At 34.6% G+C, this 10,403-nt stretch overlaps 1 pseudogene; it reads right to left on the bottom strand.

Moving 5' to 3' along the window:
• Window positions 1-366: 366 nt before the first annotated feature.
• LOC131758189 (coenzyme Q-binding protein COQ10 homolog B, mitochondrial pseudogene) lies at window positions 367-1,083 on the bottom strand (annotated as a pseudogene).
• Between the last annotated feature and the right edge of the window lie 9,320 nt (window positions 1,084-10,403).

Below are 10,403 nucleotides of genomic sequence, written 5' to 3' on the forward strand. Positions count from 1 at the left end.
TTTAATAACTTAAATGTGATATGGTTAATATAATACACACTGCATGTGTATCTCAACCAACATCTTTCAGGTGAGGTGATAATTAAAAGGTTTAAATTTACCGTTTCAATTTCTGTTCAGAAGAGTGATGTCAGTATTCTTGCAACAGTGATGACATTCATTATTGTAAATATGCTAATATACATATTACTCTGAATTACACTTGACTGAATTCTATGTGCACGTGGTTCCATATTCCAAATGCAAAATTTCAACGGTACAGTTTTATAATCAAAGTTGAGTTTGAAAAATGCTTTCTGACTTCTGAAAGCACTTCCTAAAAGTGAATAAACTAGTTGTAAGTAGGTGACCATTTCCTTTTTCCCTTTACACATGATGAACTTCATGAAACATTAATACCCAAGGTATATTCATTTCTGGAACATACCGCTTACATGTTCTTCATTCAAAGGCAGTTACCATTTGCTTTACAACTTCATCAAAAACTATGTGGCAAGCTGAGAGTGTAGAAGTGAGCAAAATTCAAAAGAAATTGAACAATCTAAAATGCAAATTGTTGGGTAGCCAGGACGAATTTGGGCTAAAACGCCAAACAGTCTCCAAATGATTTAAGAGCTTCCCATCAGTACAGGATGTTTTACCAAATGTGTTTCCCCAAGGTTAGTACTGATGCATAGCGCTCGAATACAGGTGGAGACCCAATTTCTAATCGTGTTTAGCAGTATCCAGATCTACTTGATATACATCTGATTTTTTGCACAAGGAACAAAATGCTGTAATCCTCCATTCCCGATACAACATCATACATTTCCTGCATAGAATATCCTATAGCTCTCCTCTCTGAATATTCTTTTCTTTTGTTTATTAGTGGTGCAGCAGTTCTGAAGAAAGTTCTTGCATATACCTCCTTAGGCAAAATTGAGGTATGTAGTGGAAGAGTTCTACTCATCAGCATCCCACAGGAAGCTAAATACCTGATATTTCCACAGGTCCCTGCGCTGGAGCCAGGGCCCCCGCCACTGCCGCAGGCTTCAGGCAGCATCCTGAGACCAACCTTTTTCAGGACCCCCTGACAGTCTGAGCTGCCACGATCATCTTACTGAAAAGTTCAAGTTCTCTTGCAGAAGCCCTCAAACACTCTATTGTTACAAAGTCTTTCCCTTGTATTTGAAAGGTCGATGTCCCATTTTTTAAACCATATAAATCAAGGAGACCCTTCCCACTATATGAATTCTGGTGCCATGTGTTAAAATATATTTTTTTTCACCACTCTGCACATTTTAATTTTTGTTTTCTCTCCCAGGTCGATTATCAGATCTTGGCTGAGAAGACATTGAGCCTTTAATTTTTCATCACCATTTTATCTGTTACCCATGGGCTGAACTGTAGAAGGATCTCAACACAAGCTATCTGGCTTTCCAATTTATACATTTCTATAAATCCTACTTAAAATTACCAACATTATTTTTTTGTTATCTGATAATACTTATTACTGCACAAAAAACTAAGAAAACACATTTTAAAAATAAAATACACATCTACAACAGTTGTACAGATGAGTTTTCTGGGGAAAACTTCTTTCTATAATCACAAAACAGAAAATCTAGGATCTGATCATATAATTAATTTCATCAAAACAAAATCTCAGTATTTGTTGAATATTCTTTGGAGAGTTCACACATTCATATCTCCTCAAAATATCACCTATAGCCTAATGACTCCTGCATATTTACCTCTAGCTCCTGATTCTAACCTCCAGTTTCTAGTTGTATATTGAATATCTATCAGTGCTGTTATCCCTCCTTCTACTTATCTCTATTTTAGCACTTAACCAGGGAATAATAACTCCATATTGTCCCCCCTTTTCCCCCATAAACTGCTAAATGGCTTATTTATCTCTATCTCCATAGTACTTGTGCTCTTGAGTCATATATTTGTATTATATTAATGAAATTGAATAAATTACCATGTTTAAAAAAATACTTGAGAAAAGATTCTATAATATCCTTTCTTATATATTTTATAACTATTTAGAAAATTTACATTATATAGAGAATATACATGTTAATGTATATACATTATTTGTTTATCTTTCTGATATTAATTCCTCATACCTCAGCTTTAGCATGACTTTTTTCCCCTTGTCTCAATGAGAAGAGAGGAAACATATTCACTGCTTCCATCTGTATACCATCTCTTCCAGAACGTAAAGATATATTAAGCATCCTTTCCTCTTCTCTTGTCATTGACTTCCCTGGTTTTCTTTTATGACTTACTTCCCAAACTTTTAATCACTCTCATTGCCCTTTCTTAGGCATTTTCCAAGGTATTCACATCTCTATATCTGCAGTAAGATATAGGGCCACAAAAAGGAACAAATACACCAGTTGCATAAAGTTAGAGAAAGAGTAAGAAGACTCTGATTTGAGGTTAACTTTAGGGAGACTTACAAAGCTTTACTTACATATCCTGCTCTCATAAATAGATCACTAGTCAAAGATTCCAAAACACACACAAAGAGCCTCCTTTTTCTGTAAACTTACCAGTGAAGCCACGCCACTAAAATGCTAGTGGATTTTTCCAGTGTCTCCTTTATTTATCCATCAAGGTCCACGTGTAAGAAAAGTCTTGTGACTGAAATTATGACATTCAGCACTTTATCAATATTATTTATACATTCTGTGGTGTTCATGGGTGAAGGCACTACATAAATATTGTCATTACTATAAATAAGTTAATATCACAGGAGAAATAAGTGTATTTGCTTGAAGACCCAGTACAAAAATGATAAATGAGGGACGTTGGTGAGAAAAAGCATTTTTCTTGGCCTGTGGTCAAAAAACAAAGCTTTAAACAATTGCAGGGAACTTTCTCTAGGCATGTGCTGGGAAACAAATTTAGCTAAATATAAATCAAAGGAGTTCTCTGTATTGTAATTCAAGGATGCCATAATATAGGAGGCAAGGGAGATTGCCAAAGGAAGAAACAAATATTTCCTTCCCAATAGAGAGATCTTTGTAAAGCATGAGTTTTTCACTTCCATTGTCACAATTCTTTGATGCACACAGAGAGGCATGCTGTGGCCTACAAAGAGGAGTTATGGAATTCTAGCTAAGAGGTGGTGAGAGGAACACTGTTGCAAAGCCAAGTACCACTGAGTTAAAGCTGCAGCTTCACTGTTACCTGTCTGCTCTTGAGCTACTTATTCTGTGCCTCAGTCTTCTCTTTTACAAGATGAATCTAGTAATAGTAGGGATCTTAGTGTATTCAGTACTGAGCACAGTCCTTAGCCCACAGCTAATATTCAGTAAATGTTATCTTTGTCATTAGTTTTACTAGATTTTTTTTCTAAAATCCATTCCCATATGGCTTTTTAGTTGATCCTAGCTTATTTTATTTACTCATTACCAGGCACTCACTCTGAACACTTGCTTGAGCTGGTCTGGGAAATTCTATACATTTCCTTGATCATGGTGGGTTTTTCATTATGCATTTATATATATGTGCTCTTTTCACGTATTTGGTCTGATAAAGTTTCACTTCTTATTTCATATGTAGTTCTAAATTTACTTTTTTTTTTTTCATCAAACATGACTAGTTTTAAGTACTTTCTATTTTCTGTTCTCCTAGGTTTTTATTATTAAATTTTTTACAACGATACCTGTTACATGCTTTGAATGACTTCTTCCCTAGCTAAAATGTAAATTCTCTAAAGACAGGGACTATATACTATTCATCACTGGGTCTCCCAGAACCTAACACTTTTCTAAGCACGTAGAAAGCACTCAGTAAGTGTTCAATGCATGAACTGAATATAATACAATATGACAATGCTAAAATATGAAATAATATAAAATATTAGAAATATGGAAAAATAGAAAATTGAGTAATTTAGACTCATAGAATGTAAAATAGAAAAAATGATATATGTTATTTTTTAATGCCAAGGAAGATCTCTAAGAAAAGATACTAACATCTCTTTGATACACTGAAAATGACTACTTTTTTTACCCAATATGATATCAAACATTTATATTATAACCCAAATTATACACAAATATAAAAATATAGAAGTGTCCCAATATGCTGACTGCCTATAGGTGATAGAATTAGAGGTGTTATATTTTATATTTTTCTGTAGTTCCAAAATCTGTAACAAAAGCTTTTATTATTATTATAAGTAGAGAATACCCATGTACTTTTTTTTTTGTCCTTCCATAGTCATATCCCTCTGACCACAGCCAGAGGTCCTTTTTATTCTTTCCAGTTTTACTGAGATATAATTGACATACAGCACCGTATAAGTTTAAGGTGTATAGCACAATGATTTGACTTACATACATCATGAAATGATTACCACAGTAAGTTTAGTGAACATCCATCATATCATGTAGATACAAAATTAAAGAAATAGAAAAAAATGTTTTCCTTGTGATGAGAACTCTAAGGATTTACTTACTCCTTAACAACTTTCATATGTAACATACATCAGAGTTCTTAAATTTCTCATGTTGTACATTACACCCTAGTACTTATTTATCTTAGAACTGGAAGTTTGTACCTTTTTACTGCCTCATCCAATTCTCCCTCCCCCCACCCACTGTCTCTGGTAAACACAAATCTGATCTCTTTTTCTATCAGTTTATTTGCTTGTTTTTGTAGTATAATTGACCTACAGAACTATGTTAGTTCCTGTTACACAACATAGTGATTTGATATTTCTATACATTTCAAAATGATCACCACAATAAGTGTAGTTACCATTTGTCACCATACAAAGATATTACATTATTATTGACTGTATTCCCCACACTGTACATTTCATACCTGAGACTCATTTACCCTGCGACTGGAAATTTGTATCTCATAATCTCCCTCACCTATTTCTCCCCTCCCCTTACCCGTTCCCCTCTGGCAACCACCTGTTTGTTCTTTGTATCTATGACTCTATTTCTATTTTATGTTTGTTCATTTGTTTTGTTTTTTATATTCCACATATAAGTGAAATCATACTGTATTTGTCTTTCTCTGTCTGACTTATTTCACTTAGCATAGTACCCTCTAGGTCCATCCATGTTGTTGCAAATGATTTCATTCTTGTTGAAATGTTGCAAAGATTTCATTCTTTTTATGGCTGAGTATATCTCATTGTATGTATACATACCACATCTTTTTTATACATTCATCTACTGATGGGCACTTAGGTTGCTTCCATATCTTGCTATTTTAAATAAAGCTGCAATGAACATAGGGGTGCATATATCTTTCTTAATTCGTGTTTTTGCTTTCTTTGGATAAATACCCAGGAGTGGAATCGATGGACTGTATGGTAGTTCTATTTTTAATTTTTTGAGGAATCCCCATACTGTTTTCCACATTGGCTGCCCCAATTTACATTCCTACCAACGGTGCACAAGTCTTCCATTTTCTCCACATCCTCACCAACACTTGTTATTTGTTGTCTTTTTGATGATAGTTGTTCTGACAAGTGTGATGTGACATCTCATTGTGGTTTTGATTTGCATTTCCCTAATGATTAGTGATGCTAAGCCAGCCAGAGATCCTTTTAAGCACTCCTGTGATTAAATTCAACCCTCCCAGACAATCCAGGATAATCTCCCCATCATGAGGTTCTTAATTTTGGGGGGGAGGGGATTTTTTTTTTATTCAAACAGAAAGTCACAAAAATTATAATCATCCTCATCAGTTCACTCAGTCCCATGTAATTTTTTTTATCTTGATCTTTTGTTAGCACTTTTATGAATTCATCAGTTTTCCATTAGAGTTCTGAAAATGCTTATTCATTCAGTTCAGCAGTATAGTCAGTTACCAGAAACCTGTACTTGTCAGAGTCTTTTCCATGAATTCATTGAAGATGAAACCCTTTTATAGGAACATTTTTGCAAAAGCATCAGAGTATACCCAGAACTGTCTGTAAATGACAAAAGACTTAAAAATTACCACAGTTAAAGATTTGATGAAAGTTCATAATAATGCAATTGACAAGGAAATTTAGTTATTTCTGAGATATACATTTTAAAGTAATAACTAGAATTATGACTTATAACACTATACCAGAACATATAAGATTTTTAGAAATTTCATGTAATGTCTGAAACATTTATATTAACAAATTTCTATATTTTTGTTGCAATGGTAAATGGGAGTGTTTCCATAATTTCTCTTTCAGATTTTTCATCATTAGTGTATAGGAATGCAAGAGATTTCTGTGCATTAATTTTGTATCCTGCAACTTTACCAAATTCATTGATTAGCTGTAGCAGTTCTCTGGTGGCATTTTAGGATTCTCTATGTATAGTATCATGTCATCTGCAAACAGTGACAGTTTTACTTCTTCTTTTCCAATTTGTATTCCTTTTATTTCTTTTTCTTCTCTGCTTGCTGTGGCTAGGACTTCCAAAACCATGTTGAATAATAGTGGTGAGAGTGGACTCCCTTGTTTCGTTCCTGATCTCAGAGTAATTACTTTCAGTTTTTCACCATTGAGAATGATGTTTGCTGTGGGTTTGTCATACATAGCCTTTATTATGTTGAGGTAGGTTCCCTCTATGCCCACTTTCTGAAGAGTTTTAATCATAAATGGGTGTTGAATTTTGTCAAAAGCTTTTTCTGCATCTGTTGAGATGATCATATGGTTTTTATTCTTCAGTTTGTTAATATGGTGTATCACATTGATTGATTTGCGTATATTGAAGAATCCTTGCATCCCTGGGATAAATCCCACTTGATCATGGTGTATGATCCTTTTAATGTGTTGTTGGATTCTGTTTGCTAGTATTTTGTTGAGGATTTTTGCATCTATATTTATCAGTGATATTGGTCTGTAATTTTCTTTTTTTGTAGTATCTTTGTCTGGTTTTGGTATCAGGGTGATGGTGGCCCATGTATCTTTTTATCCTTAGATAATGTTATGCAGTTAGAAAAGGGTTAGGACCTATTCATGCATTATATTCAGGAATTGTCAATTGGTTAAAACATGTGAATAACTAGAGGTTCAATATCTTTTGGGGTTATTTTTTTCAAACCTAAAAGAAGTACGTATATTTCTTTGATTGTCTATATATTATCCTGTCTATGATATATTTTCTCATATAACAATGTATGATGCTCACACTATGCACATATATTTAATGGGGAAGGGGTCTGAGAAGGCAGATACAGCACAAAGTTATCTTGCCATCAGGAAAACAACATAATGCAGAAAGCATATCTTTATAGTCATTACATAGAATTTTTAATCTATAAGGGAAATTGCAAGTTCTAGTCTTTTATGTATATAGATAAAAAGGCTGGAGCTCAAGGAGGAAAGGAGATGTGCACAAAATCCCAGAGCTACTTAGTGGCACGGTTGGGACTCTTTCCACTTGGGCAACATCAGAGAAATACAGAAAAAAGTGGAATTTTAGAAAGCTTTTCCTACAACCACCTAATTTTAAAGAGGGATAATTAAGGACTTAGAGTGATCCAATATTTTCCTCTAGCTCACATTGCCTTCTGGAATTTGTCTGGAATTAGCAGCCAGAACTCCTATATCCCAGTCATTATGTTTTCTTCTTCAAGAAAAAGAAGTTACTTTAGCTCTCATCTACTCTACAGTCATTACCAGCAGTACCAAAGAAGAGCCTGACCCAATACTTATACATTATTCAAATATCAATCAAACTCTAATTTTGTTCTTACCAGGGAAGACGAACAACTATATATCAAGCATACCGTCCCATTATTTCTTGATTGGTTTCATCACCTTTCCTTTTTTCAAAATTTCTCTGAGACTCATCCATTTTATTCATTTTCCTGTAAAACAATGATCTATGACAAAACCAATGAAAGGCTTAAAATTTCTAACTTATATATAGCATTGAGTATATGTATTTTTGTGGGTGCATGTGTGTGAGAGGATCTTACATAAGATATTTTCCTAAGATATTGAAAACTACAAAAGGAATTTTTTGCCTATTTTAAATATTGATTGATAGACATAGGCTAAGGTAGCCATTTGACTTATTTTTCACATTAACAGGGGAGGACAGTATGTCTAGAAGTGCTAACAGGTGGATGAGCCTGGATTTCCATTAAATAAAGCAGGATAGGCCCTGTGGTGTAGTGGAACATGCATGATATAAAATATTCAGTATATGTGTTCTAGTTATATTCCTGCATGAAATTAGCTCAAGTATCTAGAACAAGTCCTTCTGTGATTCCCAATGTCAATCTCTTCATAACTCAATAAAGGAGTTCATGGGAATTAATCCCTGGGAATTAATCTTTAACCCTTGGTAATATCCCCCAAACTTTCCCACAGGTCTCTTTCTAAAAGACTGTCAAATTCTTATCAAAATCCTTTGAATGGTAAGCAAGTGATGCAAAGACAGAGTAAGGTTGAGACCAAATACATCAAAGAGACAGTGGTAGATGGAGACTCATCCTGTAGTGGGCACAGTTCCTGCCCAATGTCTGGAGGTGCCTGGTCTTTGCCCACATCCTAACATACTGTCTGTGATGAGGGCCTTGAATATACAATCTGAAGACTTCCTTTTTGCTTCAGAGACAAGCTGATTAAGATAAATGATCATTATGATATATGACTGGGTGTTTGTAATTGAGGAGAAATTTTGAAACCATCAATCAGTTTTAGAGAGAAAAGAATACCAGACAAATTAACGCCTATCAATTAAAAGCCAAACTCCTTTTTTGTTGTTGAATGTGAAATGTGTTTTGTTGCAAAATATGAGGAAAACAAATGATTTGATTTGAGAATCAACTCCTTTGTTTATACCATCCATTATCTCTGCCATTATCCGCTGGAAAACCTTTGCTCTTAGGAATGTGCTGATTTCAGATCATGTTACTAATCTGCTGAGTACTCTGCCAATGGCTTTCCAGTACAATCTTCCCTTCCTATGGCCATGGAGGCCCTCTGAGATCTGGGCTTTGCTGCCCACAGTTATAATTTAATGTATCTCTACCTCAGTGTTCACTATGCTCCAAGACCACAGGTCTCTCTTATTCCCTCAAACACCCCCAAGCCCCTTTCCACATCAGAGACCTTGGGCTAGCACCTTCTGCCCAGAATGCCACTCCCCGAGATGTCTGTCTTGCTGATTCCTCCTAGTTATCCAGGTTTATGTGCAAATGTCACATTCTCAGAGCATCTTCCCTTGTTTATCTCATCCGAATTAACACTTTCTTCCTGTCTCCCCTTGAGACTTTATCACATTGCTCTTTTAAATGTTCTCTACAATTCTCTTTACCAAATTAGTTATTTGAATGACATATTTGTTTACTTACTATGTGTTTGCTACACCCCTTTCAACATACCATAAGCTCTTTGAAAACAAGGCCTTATCTTCTTGCGCATCTGTGTATCTATAGTACTTACAACAGAGCCTTTCACATAGTAGGAGCTAGATAATGATGAATGAATGAATGCATGCTACTGATATAGATCTGTTAACTGTCAATGTGAAACAGAATGTATTAATATTCTTTCACTTGAGTCTTTTACAAATGTACCAAGTGTTTATCATCATTAAAGCCTGTGGCTTTAGGACTAGGAATTCATGCATATGACATTACCTATGATATCAGTGGTTCAGATGCCATTTGTCCCACTTAAAATAACAAATAACTAGAAGTAGAAAATGAGAGAGGGTGAGGGCAAGAAGGAAAACACAAAATTCTTTTTGGTCCTCTTCTGTCAATGACCTTTCTGTTGAATTTATGCCCACAGTGTCAGGTTTTGTTTGCTTTTATGCTTCTTGCTGGATTCTGTCTAACATCATTTTTCTTGCCTGCAATATGCCAAACAACTAATTCTGAATTACTCTCTAGCTGGCTGTTTTGCATCATGGAAAGAGGCTTAGCTGAACAGTACAATCAAAGGACTACTCACACAATTAAAAAAAAAAAGACTTTCTTAATCAAAAATATGAGGGTAATTCTTCTGTCATTCTTTGCTTTCATACATATCTTATCCTCTGATGTCCAGTAAGCTGAATTTTCAAATTTATAACACTTCTTCACGTCTCTGGGCTTGATTAATAATAACTGTCAGTCCATTAAAATGGATTATGATGATTCCCAAGGAATTGGTTGTTAACATAATTAACAGCTGACTTTACTTTCAAGACATAAATCAAAAGAGCAAGTTGCTGGAAATGACCAGGTTCTCACAAATGTTGCTAATTAGCAAAGGCATTGAAGTTGTTTGACAGTGATTCCTGATGTTGTTATCTGTGTGATTGTATCACAGCTTTAAATACCCCCAATGTGATGTGTTTTCTCAAGTGTTATTAAACCAATAGACATTTAAACAAACTTAATTTAAAAGAAAAGACTCTAGATTTTGACTGTTTACTTTTGGACAGCATGGGGTGTAAAAA

This window comes from Kogia breviceps, chromosome 6 (genome assembly GCF_026419965.1).
Source record: "Kogia breviceps isolate mKogBre1 chromosome 6, mKogBre1 haplotype 1, whole genome shotgun sequence".
NCBI classification, from domain to species: Eukaryota; Metazoa; Chordata; class Mammalia; order Artiodactyla; family Physeteridae; genus Kogia; species Kogia breviceps.